The 18,477-nt window shown below is 44.7% G+C and overlaps 1 protein-coding gene across 1 annotated transcript in view; it reads left to right on the top strand.

Moving 5' to 3' along the window:
- Nucleotides 1-16,679: 16,679 nt before the first annotated feature.
- Nucleotides 16,680-18,477, top strand: part of ABAT (4-aminobutyrate aminotransferase) — a 152,783-nt gene continuing 150,985 nt past the window's right edge. The window contains exon 1 of the mRNA XM_054041963.1: nt 16,680-16,755. The gene's annotated coding sequence lies outside the window, so the exon portion shown is untranslated. The remainder of the gene's footprint in view (nt 16,756-18,477) is intronic.

Below are 18,477 nucleotides of genomic sequence, written 5' to 3' on the forward strand. Positions count from 1 at the left end.
CTTTACATGCATGAGGATATTATTTCCACGTGATGTTCTTAGCTGGGTTAAAATAGTTTTGTGGGAGGGTTTTGTTTGTTTGGTTAGAAGCACTTTAGATAGCACAGTTGATCCGTTAACCATATGGTTAATATATCCTTGACTAGATTTGTGTAGCATATCAGTCTGTGAAACCCCTTATTTAACCATTTTAAAACACTTGGATATTATTTTGTAATGATGATCTTAGCCCAGGTGTAGTTCATTATATCAGATAGGTGCATTGATCAAAGAGGCTACATATTGTATCTTGGATAATATGTGGTAAGACTGACTTAATTCCATTGGGACTGATGTTTTGTTTAATGAATATAGAAATCTCAGATTAGCTTTGTTTTTCTAGGTAGTACCATCTTGTGTCATAGTTTTCACACTGTTTTAGTCTGACATTTTATTCATAACGAACAAGTTTTCTTTAACCATCTGAGTTAAGTACTGCATAGCATCTTTAATTTTGAACTTTGTTATTTAAAAGCTATACAAAGTTCACTAACCCCAATGACATACAGAGAAGCAAAGTTGTGGCTCTGAATGCAAATGGATTGCACCCCTTTAAAAGAGGTGGGAGCATGTAATGGCTATAATGAATGTCAAAAATGCTTCTGTAAACAGGAATTTCTTTAGTATTGTTTAACTTCAAATACAATGATAAAAGCCATATTTTAATCCAGGGTTTCCAAGTTGCTGTCCATGGGATACTTTGCAGAGCGTGTACTGGTGATCTGATAGAACTGACAGTTCATGTAGTCCAGGCTGCTGATTCTTGTTTCTTCAAATATCCAGGCTCTTCTTTGCAAAGAAGAGCCTAGTAGCCAGTAAAAATAGGTGGAAATAACAAGGCAACTTTGCTGCTTCCACTAGGGGCCCTGCTACAAGTGGAGGAAACAGGATCCGGAGCCAGGGGTAGCGTGGAGCTGCCAGTTGCAGAGGAATGTCCAGGAAGAAGGGATACAGTCAGTTGGTCAGTGGAGCGAAGGGAGCTGAAGCTCCAATTCAGCAAAACTATTAAACTAGCAAGTCGTCCAATTGATTTCAAAATTAAAATTGCTTAAAATTAAACACATGCTTAGATGCTTTGTTGGATTTAGGGTCCAAGTGACAGAAAAATGGCTTAGGGATCTTGTGTGATCTGAGGTGAGGGAGTGGGTGTGTGTGCACATGCATTCTATCTGAACTTATTAAAATGGATTAAAAGATTTTTCAGTATATATTCAGTTTGAGTCACAAACCTTACATGAAGAAAATCTGTCAGTTTTCTTGTGGTTCAGAAAATCCCTCCAAGAAGACTTAAAATATGTATTTTTCTTGAAGACTGAAATGTGACACCTGGCGGGGACTGTTTGGGGGAACATGCATTTAGAGTCTGCTCATGTGAATATTTGACAGTTCAGATTTTTGCCAGATTTTCAAGAGCCCAGCAACTCCCATTTGGGCATCTAAAGAAGTGGCCAGCTCTTTAAAACTGCATCATGCCCAGCAGTAGACAACCTGCTGCTAAGTTCTGAGCAGTGTTAGAAGTCTGGCCACTTCATGTAGGTGCCTAAGTTGGAGCTGAGCTGTTTGTGTTGATCACTCTTTGGGGGGGGGACTTCTATTTAATTTTTAAAATATACTGACAATTTAATAGGTGTGTTGAAATGTGCCTTACAGCATTTATCTAATATATCAAAACTCTGCAGTTTTTGCATTTTAAAAAGTGATATTAAGACCGCAAACGAGCAATTGTTTCAAATTTCTTCGCTTGCTACGTAATGTCAATAAATTGCTGTCAAAGAAGTTTCAGCTAGAAGCAAACTTTTACAACCAAGTTATAAGCTTTAGAAAATATGGAGATCTTGGGTCAGTGGTGACAGCTGAAAGGAAGCGCAGCCTTTGCAGTTGTGGAATGTGCTTTTGCAAAACTGTTTTGTTATGTAATTAATGTGGTGAAAGGCTTTGTTGTTCTTGGACAAATACTAAAGGCATGATTTTACTTTGAAAATTAATTTGTGTTTTGAAAGTGTGGTGTAACAAGATAAATGAAACAGAACCTTTATGTGGAAAAGTTGTGTGTGGTTAAGGGAGCGTTTTTACTTTTTCTGTGCAGATTTTTTTTTTTTTTACTTTCAGAGGAGCCTGAAAAGTCAACCCAGCCACCAGCAGAAGGAAACTTTGAATCATACAGGTAGAGTGACATTGTAGATTTATTCACCTTTTTTAACATAACTGGTTCTGATTAGATCTAAATGGAGTATTGCATGCTGAGATCCATTGTATGAGGGAAGGTGAAAGCCAGTTACGTTTAAAATAAAAGGGAGGGTGGTTTTTATTCACTTAAAATAAAGAATTTTCTAGTTAAAGGTAATTCTTTTATCTCTCTGGAATGTTTACGTTTGGCTATACTCTAAAAGTCATGCTGTTTTTAAAAAAAATATATTGGTTACATGTTTGGACCAATGACTTTCATTTAGAGTTGCTCCCATTACGATTAAAAATGGCTGTGGCTGCAGTTTGTCTGAAGTCCTGTTGTGTTGCCCCTTATCACCAATAACAAATTCTGCAACCAAAAATAGGTAACAGCTCTGGGGTGCAAGAACCAGAAAGGGAACTTTCACTCTCATCAGCGTACTTATATGTTAGTACTGGACACCTAAGAAAAGGACAAACCTACGCCAGAAAGTTAGGCAGGTGTTACTCAGCATACCGAGAGTAAAAGTTTTGAGTAAGAATGTGCAGCTCTTACATAGCCATGTTTCTGGCCCTAACAGCACTTTTAAGTAGTACTAATACCATGTGACCTTATTGAGGACTTACTATGCACATTTCAGCCTAAAGCAATTTAATTTGTTCTATTGATAGCAACAAAACCAAAAGTTTATACAAAAACTGTGTACACAAGTGTTGCACCCAGAAATTTAGTTTTCCCCTTCTCTAATATGACTCCATTATATATTTGGCAAGATAATATTTTTTTCCTAATAAAGCATGATTTAGAAAATGCTACTAAGCCTGTGTTGTAATTAACCTTTGAAGAACATCCACTTGTAGTGTGCCTAGATGGTGACAGACATGAAAACTGTTTGTCTGGTGCATGAATTGTGTTTTGGACACACTTTAGATCTTAGAATGTTGGCTAGAATATGTAGTGTAACAATATAGCTCATTAGGGTTCAGTAGCAGAAGCAACAGGCTTCAGATCTCCCTGATAGTTTTTCAAGTGAGCAAGTGACTCTTACAGTGAATTTGAGCTGTCATGGAAGGAGCTGAATACATAGGCAAAGATGCTGCAGTGGAAACCAAACCCTCAACACCAAACAGATATAGCTCAGATTCCTGCTGATTTGTCTGAGTGTTCTTCAGTCTACCTTCTCTTTCACTGCCTGTCCTTTTCTATTGAGACAACAATCAAGCATACCAATTTTGTTGGTCGTTTTCATGGTGCAGATAGCTGTCCACTAGAAATTGGCATGGGACCTCAGATTCCATTCACATAGCCTGCCAAACAAACTACAGGTGGTAGATGACAAAATCATTAAGCTGGACTATTTTGGATGGGAATTAGAAGGGAGGAGGTTTCATGCTCCCTCCCCCCCTTTTTTTTCCCAATCACCATAGACACAATTCCCCTTCCTTGTTTTTTCTAACTTCATTTATCATTTTGGTAGCTCAAAAGAGAATTAAAGGCTTATGCTTCCATTTACAAACTAACGGGTGTAGAGTAAGCCAGTATCACCCATTCCTGTAGGTCCTGTAATTTTGTGAACATTATAAAGGAAAAGAGAGTGTTCACCACAGCTGTCCTCTTTTGTGGGTGATAATTGAAACAATTGCATTTGGACACCTTTGGGGGAGGTGCTGCACTTTCCAGTAAGTGCTTGTGACAGGTTCGGTCACAGAGACCCCCTTGGGACTGTCACCTGATGTGCTGCTTCTGAGCCCGTTTTCTCTGCCAGTTTGGGCCTCCAGAACCCTCCCTTGTTGAGCCAGACGCGCAAGCCTGCTGCAACACAGACCCAGGGTCTGAACCACACCCTCAAACCTGTAGACTTAACTGAAAACAGCTTAAGAAGTGTTCCTGTCTCCAGCGCCCAGACACCCAGCTCCCAGTGGGATCCAAACCCCAAATAAATCCATTTTACTCTGTATAAATATATACAGGGTAAACTCATAAATTGTCCACCCTCTATAACACTGATAGAGAGAGACAGCTTTTGGTCCCCCCAGTTATTAATCACTTACTCTGGGTTAATAAACAAAAGTGATTTTATTAAGTATAAAAAGTAGGATTTAAGTGGTCTCAAGTAATAACAGACAGAACAAATTAAGTTACCAAGCAAAATAAAACAAAACACGCAAGTCTAAGCCTAATACATTAAGGATCTAGTTACAAATACTAGCTTCTCACCCTAGATGTTATCTCAGGTACAATCCTTTTCATACCAACATTGTAGTTTATGGCGTGGGTCCAGCAATCACTCACACCCCTGTAGTTAGTCCTTTGTTCCATTTTTTTTCAGGCACCTCTTTGGGGTGGAGAGGCCATCTCTTGAGCCAGCTGAAGACCAAAATGGAGAGGCTACCAGGGCCTTTTATATTCTCTCTCTTGTGGGCGGAAACCCCTTTGTTCTTCTGTGCAAAATCACAGCAACAAGATGGAGTTTGTAGCCACCTGGGCAAGTCCATGAATTATTCAGTTTTTTGCAGGCCGACACCATTATTTACACTTTAGTTTGAACGTTCCCAGGAAAGCTCAGATGTGGATTGGCGTCTCCCAAAGTCCAGTGTTAGTTAAGTACTCCCCATTACTTGAATAGTTTCTTCACAGTATGTTGGCCAAACCTCCCTTTATGTGTTTCCTGTAGCAAACACTTCAAATACAAGCATAGAGCCAGCGCTCATAACTTTAGATATAAAAATGATACATGCATACAAATAGGATGAATATATTCAGTAGATCATAACCTTTGCAAAGATATGTCACATGGCATATCTGGAATAAAGCATATTCCGGTTGTTATATTTACACTTATAAGCATATTTCTGTAAACATGTAGAATACAATGTCACGGTGGTCATCCATCCAAGAACACATTTTAATCTCTGATCTACTAGTCCAATTAGTTACAAACATCCAGACAAATTGTTGCCGTGTGTGGAAGAAGTCACTGAAGAAAATGTGACCCCGGTATTTATCTCTGCTAAAAGGAGGAATATCAGTCACCTCCTGAGGTGGAAAGTTTTGTTGAATCCTGGAAATACTAGCTTCTAACATCAGCTCTATTTATAACAAATCTACCTTAGTATCCTGCCAGTGCATTTAGACATAGTTTGAATTTCCATCTTATGAGGCTTTTCTCCAAAATGAGGCGAAGATGGGGGGATCAAGAGAGTTTAACAAAGGTGTGGGGGGAATGTTAACACTAGATGTCACTACAACTTCAGGAATGAAGGAAGTCATAGGTGTCAGCAAGAGTTTAACAATGTCTTCTAACTTATTTTATGGGGCCCCAGGCTGGAGATTTTTCTTTGAGGCTTCCCTTGTGGCCAAGAAGGGTTAGAGTGTATATGGTCTGTGTGAGACAGGGAATGTGTAGCAGAAGGCCAAATAAATCAGGAAGTCACAAAGAAAACAAGCTTCTCCACCCCCCAAGGTGTCTCCTCAAGCCTTCTCACTCCTTCCAAGGTGCTTTGATAACAAGATTACCAACAGGTTTCAGAGTAGCAGCCGTGTTAGTCTGTATCCGCAAAAAGAACAGGAGTACTTGTGGCACCTTAGAGACTAACAAATTTATTAGAGCATAAGCTTTCATGGACTACAGCCCACTTCTTCGGAGCTTATGCTCTAATAAATTTGTTAGTCTCTAAGATTTAAATATGTATTCATATTGAGAGACCTTCCCCAATTCCCTGGTGAATACATATAATACTAATAAATTTGTTAGTCTCTAAGATTACCAACAGCTTCTACACCTTTCTAGGCTTTGGCGTTTCCTCAGACTGAGGAAGCCAGATGGCCTGTTGCCTCTTCCTGCTTAAGTGTTTGCCCCAATTAGCCCAGAGGCAAACACTCTAACTGGCAAGATGCGCTCTCTACCTGGGTCCCTTTGCCAGTAACTAACTCCTTCCCTGCCTGTGGTATTAATAAGGTGTAACTTAATTCAACAAAGTTCATTCGGCATGTTACAGGAAATTGTCAGCCTGTCACATGCAGCACTTTCCAAAGTTAAGTGGTTGCAAACAGATTCAGGATTTTGTTTGGATCCAAGAGGTCTATAATGAAAAGTAGAAAAACACCCATGCACCCTTTCACGTTTCCCACTCCATTTAAGGTCCAGCTGAGCTCCAGTTACAGAGCTTGGCTAGCTGGTGCCAGCTAGCGGCCACTGAGCACTACTCAAAGACAACCCCCTTGGTGTCTTGAATGCAAAGTGTCAAAGATTCCTGAAGGAAGCTGTTAACATTGTTGCCAGTTAAGCATTCCCCCAAGGGAGAGGATTACACAATGGCTTTCAAAGAACAAAATACATTTCTTAACCCTAACATCTTGAACACCAGTTATGGAACAGGGATGTAATGCTTTTTTTCCCTGTAATCAGATGCAGGGTGTTTGTGTTGGTATCAGAATTTGGCACATTATTACTTCATATTAATGAGCTTCTGCATATTTTAAAGTGTGTACAATGATTAATCTCTTGTGGAAAGCACATACCTTGCTTGCCATGTCTGAGAGAGCCCCAGACAAGTAAATATTTGATTGTCCTTTGCTTCATACTATTGTTATTGACTATTACCCAGATAGCCTGCTTCTTGTAGAACTAAGGCTCTAGGGAACAGCTGAAGAATGAGACTGCTTCTCAGCTTCTCCTTAGCTGCAGAATAGCAAGCTGGCAAGAGAAGGACGCAATGGCAAGAGGAAGATGGACCCGGCAACCACACCCAAGCTGCCTCTGTGCAGTGGGAGTTGGGCTGTCCATATTATTTAGAATGGCTTAGCCGGTCCATCATAGTGGTGGTTTTTTATCGGTTTATTGCAAATGAGCCCAGAAATTGATCTATGGGCATGACTTTTAAATAGAAAGAAAACAATCAATACAAAGAGTACACCGCATTGAGGTTCTGATTCTGTCATGGATCCCTGGGGGTAGTTTGTTGTAGGTACAGGGGCTTGCCCATATTGATCTGGCTGCAGGACTGGAGCCTTAGTACGTCCCACAAGGATGCATCTCTTTTATTACCTATAACCCTAATCCACCAATCAATTCCATGCAGGCGGGCAGCTTTTCCCATGCAGAGTCCAATCTCTTCAAAGGAGTTATGCCTGTTTATACCAGCCGAGGACTGGGCCCAGTGTTATTTCAGTGGAGGGAGGGGAGAAAAGGCAGTGGTTCTTTGGTGATGTTCAGTAATGCCTAGACTTTCTCATACTGAGGCCTTGGCTACACTTGAGAGTTCTAGCACAATAAAGCCGCCCACAGCGCTGTAACTCATTCCCCGTCCACACTGGCAAGGCACGTACAGTGCTGTATCTCCGTGGCTACAACGCTGCAGGTAGTCCACCTCCCCGAGAGGATTAACAGCTGGTGCAGAGTGGCTGAGATGCTGGTGCTCCAGTGTAAATGGGGAGTAACCTTATTACACAGTGATTGACCTCCAGAAACTCCCCATAATCCTTTTAAGGGAAGCTTCCTCTCCTTGTTTTGTTGTGAACTCCCGAGGCTCCGAGAGCTGCTTATCAAAAAAACAAACACAGCTACTGTTTGCTTTGAATGAGTAGAGGCAGGCAGGGGGGCTCCCTTTGGAACGCCCACAGCTAATGTTTGCTTGAAGAGAGAGGAGGCGCGAGGGGGGAGGAGGGGGTCCGTTTCTGCCAGCGGCTGCTTAGCTGGTCTGTGAGAAAAAAACAAACAGCTGCTGTTTGCTTTCAGTGAGTGAGAGAGGGGTGGAAGAGGGAGGGGGGTCGGAACTTGCAAGGCAGGGTGCTGACACAGTGTCGGCACTCCAAAAGTCCACTGTCTCCCCCCACGCTCCCTGTCACACTCCACCCCACCCCACCCCTTTTGAAAAGCACATTGCAGCCACTTGAACGCTGGGATAGCTGCCCATAATGCACTGCTCCCAGTGCCGCTGCAAATGTGGCCACGACAGTGCGCTGGCAGCTGTCAGTGTGGACAGACTGCAGCGCTTTCCCTACTCAGCTGTACGAATACAGGTTTAACTCGCAGCACTGTGCAGCTGCAAGTGTAACCATACCCTGAGATTGCACCTGAGTGCATGTTGCTCTTCAGGAGGTGTTTTGCTGGACAGTTCCCCATTGTCATCCATCATTGAAACAGCAGAATTGGTTCTAGCAACATTATGCCTCTCACACTTAACTTTGGTTGCCTTTCCAGAACCCAAAGGACTCCTATAGCATCACTGTGCCAGTCTGCATGGAAGGTGAGACTTTACTGATATGATAATGGTCTACACAAAATTATTCTAGCAATCAATGAAACATACAATGGAAAATCCATAGGTAGTGTGTTTTTCTTCCTCTGTATGAGCAAGCATATGTCCAAGTACCGAGCATTAAAGAGCCTAACTTGCTGTTTTGTTTTTGCCCTTTCTGACTGGTGTCAACTACAGTGCAATGAAATAAAATAAATGTCCAAGGTAATTGAGGCACTTAGGGCCAGATCTTGAGCTGGTGTCAATTGCCAGAGTTGTTCTTCAAGTGCTTGCTCATATCAATTCCAATTAGGTGTGTGCGCGCCGTGTGCACAGTTTGTGGGAAGGTTTTTTCCCCTAGCAGCACCTGTTGGGTCAGCTCTGGAGCCCCCTGGAGTCGCATCTTCATGGCTCTGCATAGAGGGCCCTGCCGACCCACTGCCTCTCCAGTTCCTTATTACTGTCAGTGGCGGTCGTTGGAACATTTCGTTTCTCGTTTTCAACGAGCGATCCTTTAGCATATTTTCTGTAAATAGTTACTGATAGTATCAGAGGGGTAGCCATGTTAGTCTGAATCTGTAAAAAGCAACAGAGGGTCCTGTGGCACCTTTGAGACTAACAGAAGTACTGGGAGCATAAGCTTTCGTGGGTAAGAACCTCACTTGTTCAGATGCAAGTAATGGAAATCTCCAGAGGCAGGTATATATCAGTGTGGAGTTAACGAGGTTAGTTCAATCAGGGAGGGTGAGGTGCTCTGCTAGCAGTTGAGGTGTGAACACCAAGGGAGGAGAAACTGTTTCTGTAGTTGGATAGCCATTCACAGTCTTTGTTTAATCCTGATCTGATGGTGTCAAATTTGCAAATGAACTGGAGCTCAGCAGTTTCTCTTTGGAGTCTGGTCCTGAAGTTTTTTTGCTGTAAGATGGCTACCTTAACATCTGCTATTGTGTGGCCAGAAAGACTGTGAATGGCTATCCAACTACAGAAACAGTTTCTCCTCCCTTGGTGTTCACACTTCAACTGCTAGCACCTCACCCTCCCTGATTGAACTAACCTCGTTAACTCCACACTGATATATACCTGCCTCTGGAGATTTCCATTACTTGCATCTGAAGAAGTGAGGTTCTTACCCACGAAAGCTTATGCTCCCAGTACTTCTGTTAGTCTCAAAGGTGCCACAGGACCCTCTGTTGCTTAGTTAAAGATAGTTTTTTAAAAATTGTTTTAGTTAGACAAGTGGACTTTGGGTACCTGTGGAGTGTTTCCCTCCCCTGCTTCCCTGTCCCTCTCCCAGGCCTGGGGCATACCTCGGACACAGGGCTTGGTTTCTCTAAAGTGCTTGGGGGAGTCCCATCAAGCAGACAGATGCAAGATCTGTAGGAGTTTTTACCTCCGCACGAAGAAGGAGAGGGATCACAGACTAAAGTTGCTGCTAATGGTCCGGCTGGCATGTCAGGCCTTTTGGCCTCTCCTGGAGGGCAAGTGCATATCGGTCCTGACAGACAATACAACAGCAATGTTTTATATCCACAGACGGGGGGAGCACGCTCCTCTCCTCTGTGTCAGGAAGCCCTCAACTTCTGGGAGTTCTGCATAGCACACTCCATACTTTTGGAAGCGTCCTATGTTCCAGGGTCGCAGAAGGTACTAGCAGACCACTTCAGCAGCTCTTTCCATAACCACGAGTGGTCTATCTGCCCGGATGTGATAAACAATAATCTTCCAGCGGTGAGGAGTTCCCCAGATCGATCTGTTCACCATGAGGGCTAACAGGAACTGCCTACAGTTCTTCTTTGAGTGCTGTCCCTGTGGGTGCTCCACTCCAGGTGACGGTGTGTGTCTGTGCCGTTGATTGAAGATCTTCGGTAGCAGTGCCTGGTCGGGATGCACAGGCTCAGCTGCTGTTTCGCGGCATCATTAGGGTCTGCCTGAGCGTGCGTGTTCCGCCCGCCTCGCTCCTCTCCCTCCCCCGCATTCCTTCTCAACCATGCTCGGCTGAAGACGGGACTCGGGACAGTGCTGAACCTCTTCCTTGGCCACTGAAGGAAATAAGTACAAAGACATAGAGATTAGAAATATCCCAGTTATTTCCCTTCCCTTAGAATACTTACCTATTTAAAACAAAACAAACTTTTTTCCTCGGGTTCGTCTCCCGTTGAGACACCCTCCCAAGGCATTCCTAGTTCAATAATGCCAGGGTCCCCAGGATTTAAGAAATGTAACTTCTGCAGGGAACCTATGCTGCGGTCTAAGTCTGCAAATAAACTTCCAAAAATCCACCCTGACACCCACACAGCAGATCAAGTGCATCAGAGCTCACCTGGACTCATTTCGAACCAGAGCCTCGTTCCCACACAACAGATTCCTTGCTATTACACATCTCATATGCACGCTGTCCATTCGCCCCAGAATACAGGCAAGAACTTGCCTACAGGTTCTCGGCCACATGGCAGCCACCACCTTCGTGGTCAAGTATCCCAGGCTGCACATGAGATGTCTTCAGGGTTGGCTCAACTCCAACTCCAAACCCAGCAGACACAGTTTCTGCATAACACTAACTCCTCCAGCGAATGTATTGTCCTCCCTACCTTGGTGGACAAAACCAGAGCGTTCCCTTCCATCAACGCTCCCCAGTACTCGTGCTCACCACGAATGCTTCCCTGATCAGTTGGGGAACATGCAGCACAGGGCCGCTGGTCCCTGTTGGAGACATGTCTGCACATAAATCTCCTAGAGCTCAGAGCAGTCAGATACGCCTGCCTTCACTTTCTCTCCATTATAAGGAACAAATCCATTCGGATCCTGAAGGACAATATAGCATGTATGTTTTACATCAACAGGCAGGGGGGAGCACAATCCTACTCCCTATGCACAGAAGCCATCCGATTATAGAATTGGTGCATACAACATCACATAGAACTCACCGCTTCCTACTTGCCCGGGTGTCACAACATGCTTCTCTGCATGGTGCTCCCATAGACGCTTAATGCCCCACACCATAACCCTCCCTGACATCCTGGACTACCTTTTGAAACTAAAACAGGATGGGTTCTCACTCAGCTCCTCAGAGTACTCCTTGGGGCTCTCACCACCTTCCATGATTTACTGGACGGATATTCACTTTTTGCCAACCCCACAATAAAGCGCTTCCTCCCAGGCCTACAAAATCTGTTCCCTGAGATTCATCCACCAGTGGCCGCCTGGAATCTCAACCTAGTCCTCCGAGATCTTATCAAACCTCTCTTCGAGCCCTTAGCTACCTTATCCCTGCTCCACCTGTCTATGAAAGTAGCTTTCTTGGTTGCCATAACGTCAGTGAGATGAGTAGGGGAAATAAGCACCCTGATGGCCTACCCTCCCTACGCGACCTTCTCTAAAGACTATGTTCCTTACGACCCCACCCTAATTTCTCCCCAAGGTGGTATCTACCTTCCATCTTAACCAGCCAATATACTTTCCTGCATTCTATTCCAAACCTCATAAGACTCCACAGGAAGCGAAATTACATACCCTCAACATCAGATGGGCAATCGCATTTTATCTAGACAGGACTAAGCCATTTCGTAAATCCTCTAGGCTATTTGTCTCCACTATCAAGAGAACGAAGGGTCCGGCTATCTCTAAGCAATGACTCTCCAAGTGGCTCTCTGACTGCATCAGATCCTGTTACCAGATTCAGAATGCTCAACCACCCGAGGGCATCAGAACTCATTCTACTCAAGCGATTTCAACATCCGTTGCCTTCCTCCATAGTGTACTTATTACTGACATCTGCAAGATGGCCACGTGGACATCTGACCACACATTCGCCAAACACTATGCTATCACACAGGATACCACAGCAGACACCATAGTAGGCCACACAGTACTCGCTACAGTGGCCACTGCCGCAACTCCAAACTCCAACTCCAACACCAACCATAATGGGTACTGATTCACCGGGAGTGGAGCACCCACAGGGACAGCACTCAAAGAAGAAGAAGAGAAGGTTACTCACCTTGCAGTAACTGAGGTTTTCCGAGATGTGTGTCCCTGTGGGTGCTCCACTACCCATCCTCCTCCCCTCTACTTTGGAGTACTACTCTGACATCTCTATGGTAGAGAAGAAACTGAGGAGTGTGTGGGACGGGGGTGCTCAGGCAGACCCTAACGATGGTGCGAGACAGCAGCTGAGTGCGTGCGTCCCGACCAGGCACTGCTACCGAAGATCTCTGATGAACGGTGCCGGGACATACTGTCACCTGCAGTGGAGCACCCACAGGGACACACATCTGGAAGAACCTCAGTTACTGCAAGGTGAGTAACCTTCTGTTCTGCCCCTTCCTAAACCACAGCCCAGATTAGTTGGCGGACGCATTTCTCCTTCCATGGAAGGACTGCCTGTTCTATGTGTTCCCTCCCATACCACCGATTCACAAGGTCCTCCTCAAAATCCGGAGCAACGGAACCTCGGTGATCTTGGTGGTACCGGCCTGGCCATGTCAGCATTGGTACACCACCCTACTGCAGCTATCGGTGGACACTCCAATCACACTACTGCTAGTTCCGGACCTAATCTTGCAACATCATGGAAGGCTTCAACACCCCAATCTTGAGTCTCTCCACCTCACGGCTTGGAAGCTGCGTGGTTGAACCCGCTAGAGCTTACATGCTCAGACCCCGTTAGGGAGGTTCTACTGGGTAGCAGAAAGCCTTCAACCAGAGTGACTTACCTAGCCAAGTGGAAGAGATTAACGATTTGGTGCTTGCCGAGTCATATCCCTCAAACACAATTGTCGATCCCCTTTATCTTGGACTACCTCCTAAAGTTGAAACAGCAGGGCTTGTCTCACTCCTCAATAAAGGTTCACCTGGCTGTCATCTCAGCTTTTCACCCAGGAGAGCATGGAGACACCATCTTCACTAACAAAATGGTGTGGCGCTTCCTCAAGCAGTTAGACAGATTATATCCTCCTATTCGCCAACCCACCCCTGCTTGGGACCTTAACTTGGTACTCTCAAGGCTGATGGGGCTCCTGTTCGAGCCCCAAACTACGTGCTCACTCCTCTACCTTTCCTACAAGGTGGCCTTTTTGATTGCAATAACATCAGCCAGAAGGGCGTCCATGCTCAAGGCTCTCACATCCGACCCTCCATATACCATTTTCTACAAAGATAAGGTGCAACTGCGACCCCATCTGGCGTTCCTCCTGAAGGTGTTTTAGTTTCCACACCAATCAAGACATATTCCTTCTGGTCTTTTTCCTGAAACCCATGCCAATAGCCATGGGCAGAGGCTCCATTTCCTGGATGTGTGGCGTGCATTGAGTTTTTATATTGAACGAACTAAGCCATTCCATAAGTCGAACCAGCTGTTTTTTGCTGTGGTGGACAGGATGAAAGGCCTCCCAGTGTCCACGCAAAGGATATCATTGTGGACAGGGCCGGCTCTAGGTTTTTTGCTGCCCCAAGCAAAAAATTTTTTTGCTGCTCCCCACCCCAGCCCTGGGCTCTCCCCCTCCCAACTGCACCCTCCTGCTGCCCCAGCCCTTGGTCACTGGTAACTCGCTCCCAGGGCGGGTCATTCAGCAGGAATTTTGGGTGTGCACAGAGCACAGACAGGATTGGTTCCCATATGGTTACAGAACTGCAGTAAAGTGGAACAATTTTCAGCTTGTGTGACTGGAGGATATCTGGATACACATTATAAGACTGCCCTACATAAATGGGGAAAAGTTGAGGTGCCTTTATTATTCTTTTGTTCCATTCTTTGTTTCTATGGGGAATGCACTATCACGGTCTTTCTTTTAAACAAATAAAACTAAAACTTACAACAACAAAAAAAGCAATGGCTGTTGAAAATAGCAATTCCAGTCCTAATAACCACTGGGAAGCATTTCTTGCTCAATTTATTCTACTTTTTCTACAGCAAGTTACAGTGGATCAGTACATTTGATTTGGGAGAAATGAAATAACAGCTGCCCAAATTGAGCTTGAGCCACTCCTGAATTTTGAGGGTGTTCAAATGTGGAAGGCAGGTGCTAGATTCCCTTTCTGAATATTAGCTATATCTGGAGAGGAAAAGTCAATTTCTGCTTCCATGGCTCAGAAGTGGAAATCCTCCTAAGTGCCTGGTGCTGTATCTAAAAGCTGCCCAGGTCCAGGGCCTCCCCTCCCTTACTTTTCATTTTAAATTCTAGTGGGATCTACATACCTCCCTTGCTAGGCTTCAGATAGAGAGGTGCACCGTCCATTTAGTCCCTCCAATTCCTTCTTTGGGGAAAAGCCCAGAGCTGGGGTGGCAGAAGGTGCGGGTGGGGGGGAAGAGCTCAGGGCTCGGGGAGCAGAGGAGTGCAGGTGGGGGCCAGAGCTGGGGCTGCAGGGGGTGTGGGGCGGGGGAGAGCCCAGGGCTGGGGTGGCAGGAGGTGCGGATGGGGGCCAGAGCTGGGGCGGCTGGGATGCGGGGGAAAGAGCCCAGGGCTAGGGCAGCAGGAGTTGCAAGTGGGGGGAGAGCCCAGGGCTGGGGCAGCAGGGGAGTGCAGGTGGGAGCCAGAGCTGGGGCAGCAGGGGGTATGTGTGGGAGGGAAGAGCTCAGGGCTGGGGCAGTAGGGGGTGTGGGCGGGGGGGGGGGGTGGCAAAAAACCTAGAGCTGGCTCTGTTCCTACCATTCACATCAAACTGCAGATTTCAGTTCCATAGGCCTTTCCCACAACCCTTCCTGTTGCTAGTGGCCAAGGGAATGCTGGGAAATGTAGTTCTTTCCCTGCTCCAGGGCAGGGTCTATAGGCAGGGAGCTAACCAAGGAACTACAGCTCCCAGGGGCCCCTGTTGGTTCTTAGCTCCCATGCTGGATTCTTGCGCCCCTTGCAAATCTGCCGCCCCAAGCAACTGCTTGCTTTGCTGGTGCCTAGAGCCGGCCCTGATTGTGGATCACATCCTGTATCCGGGTTTATTACGACCTCACTAAGGTCCCTCCCCTTGCTCTGACTGCACACTCCACCGGAGCTCAGGCGTCTTTGGTGGCCTTCCTGGCCCAGGTACTGATCCAGGAGATATGCAGAGCGGCTACGTGGTCTTCGGTCCACACCTTCATTTCACATTACACCATCACCCAGCACGCCAGGGATGATGCAGTGTTCGGCAGGGCTGTGCTTCAATCAGTGATTCCATAAACTCCGACCCCATCTCCTAAGGCTTGGGAGTCACCTAATTGGAATCGATATGAGCAAGCACTCGAAGAAGAAAAAACAGTTACTTACCTTCTCGTAACTGTTGTTCTTTGAGATGTGTTGCTCATAACCATTCCAAACCCACCCGCCTTCCCTCTGTTGGAGTATCTGGCAAGAAGGAACCAGAGAGGTGGTGGGTCAGCAGGGCCCTATATGTGGTGCCTGGAAGGCGTGACTCCAGGGGGCTCCAGAGCTGACCTGACGGGTGCTGCTAGGGCAAAAACCTTCCGGCGAACTGTGCATGCGGCGCACACACACCTAACTGGAATGGATATGAGCAACATATCTCAAAGAACAACTGTTACGGGAAGGTGAGTAACCACTTTTTTCAAGGAAGTCAATTGGACTCCAACAGGGTAAACAAAAGGAGTTTCTCTGCTAGCCTAGATAAAGTAACAGAGGAAATGGAGACTATGTGAGCAAGTTGTTGTATTTCTCTGTAGCACGAGAGTATACAAATGCCCAGGTTAGTGCCTCACTCAGTCATGTCTACTCCCATATGCAGGTGTGGAGGGGGAGGTGACACGGGAGGACAGGAATTGAAAAGATAATTCAGGTCATGGGCCAGATCCTCGGCTGCTTTAATCAGTCAACTAATTACAATAGCACTACTCCAAATTACACTAGCAGAGGAGCTGGCCCAGTGTTACTTTTTTAAAAGATGCCCTATCGTCGTCATCCTCAATCCCCCAGCTAGGCTTTCTTCTGGCATTTTTGTCAAAGTCCGGTTATATTCTCCTCCTATGTTTTGGATTCTTTGCAGATCAAGAGCATGCAGTAAAATGACAATGACTTCCGGGGTCAAATCCAACAATGTGTCAGATTCTCAGCTGGTGTAAATCAATATAAATTGAGGTAAATCATCAGCTCCTTTGACATCAAGGATTTCACAAGATGAAAATCTGCCCCATTTTCTTCAAAATTGAGTGTGAGAGAGATTTCTTCCAGCAGGTGGCATATGAGTCTCTATTAACAGCAACATCAGCAGCCAAGTGCAGCAATAAAATTATCTCCATGTATTTGTATTTCTACACACTGCTTCAGTCAGTTCTACTGGCATCTGAAAGGTGAGATGTGAGATAACCTCTGCTGCTTCAGTAAGGTGAGTTCCTACTGCATACTCCTACTTCCTTTCTGTCATCTGTGTGGGATTTTGTTTGTGTGACGAAGGTGTAATATGTACTGTACAGTAATTCTTTCAGTTCAGTGATTTGTTTCTCTTCTGTTGGTCTTCTAGTTAAAAATAATTCTAGGGCAAACAGTGTCTTATGTATATACAGTCTGCAGCCCCTAATCCTGATTGGGTGCTACTATAATACACATAATACATTATTAATAATATCCTAGAATCAAATGCAGATAGACTGGTGGAAGAGACCACAAACTATTTGTGTACTGCATTTGTACTCTGCCCTCCTCGTATTTAATAATGTTGCAGTGCTATATAACATCTTAACAGTTCCTGATCTGGACCTGCAAAGGTTTGGCTTTATGACCCTGAATTACATTGCTATCTTCTCAGGCTTATTTCATCCTTTATATAATGTATGCTGGCCTTGGCTCACTCAGTGAATCTTTAGTTATTGTTGTCTGAGACTCCTCTTTATGAACTTTTTCCCCTCTTCTCCTCCATTTTGCTTGTGTAGCATCGCTATTGATTTCCAGCAGGCACTCATGGAGACATCATGGGTCAAGGTCATTCTTGGTGTAAAGTGAAGTCAGTTTGACCCTGTGTGTTTTTACACTGCTCTATTTTTTAAATGTGGTCCTATAAAAGGGTACCACGACTGTATGCATGAGATATTTTCCAGATATTGTGACACTGAATTCAGTAGGAGTTTTGCAACTGACTTCAGTGTGCAAAGGATGCATGTTGTGTACTAAGTAATTCTTTTCTTTGAATTAATATTTTATTTCTGCTTTTTTGTGACAAAACCTTATAAAAGAGAATCATATTTGGTCCCCTGTTGGAACTTATCTGAATTTTCTTATGTCTCCCAGAGCTCTTGTGACAATTTGTTTATTAGAAGAAGAGGAAGGAGAGAGGCAGGGATTGTTGTTATTCAATTCAGGATTTCCTTGGAGGTTTCAAAAAACCAGCTAGTTCACCCTTCACTTCTCAGGAAGTGTAGTTTTTCTGGACAATACCCCAGTGTCTCTGGATAGTTAGCACAAGCAACAATGGGCCAGTTTGTGGCCCATAGAATGTAATTTAACCCCTCCCTTGAAGATATGAAAGAGTATAGGAGTTTTGCAAGAAAACCAACAGTTACCAGTAGAACACAAATAAGGGGCTATTAGAAAACCTACTTAGTGTTCACAACTTATCCTGCCCAATTAATTCCCTATTAAAGTCAATGGTAAGACTTCCATTGATTTCAGTGGGAGCTGAATTGGACCTAAGTCTCTGATCCTGCAAAGACTTAAGCACAAAGTCAATGTACCCAATGATCATAAAAAGTTATGCTTATAGAATCATAGAAATGTAGAACTGGAAGGGATGTCAGTAGGTCATCTAGTCCAGTCCCCTGGACTGAGGCAGGATTAAGTATTATCTAGACCATTCCTGACAGGTGTTTTTCTAACCTGTTCTTAAAAACCTCCAATGACAGACATTCCACCACCTCTCTAGGTAATTTTTTGCAGTGCTTAACTACCCTTATGGTTAGGAAGTTTTTCCTAATGTCTAACCTAAATTGCTCTTGCTGTAATTTAAGCCCATTACTTCTTGTCCTGATCTCAGTAGTTCAGTACAATTTATCATCTTTCTCTTTATAACAACCTTTTATGTATTTTAAGACTATTATCATGTCCTCCTTCAGTC

The sequence above is a fragment of the Malaclemys terrapin genome, chromosome 10 (genome assembly GCF_027887155.1).
Source record: "Malaclemys terrapin pileata isolate rMalTer1 chromosome 10, rMalTer1.hap1, whole genome shotgun sequence".
Classification (NCBI taxonomy): domain Eukaryota; kingdom Metazoa; phylum Chordata; order Testudines; family Emydidae; genus Malaclemys; species Malaclemys terrapin.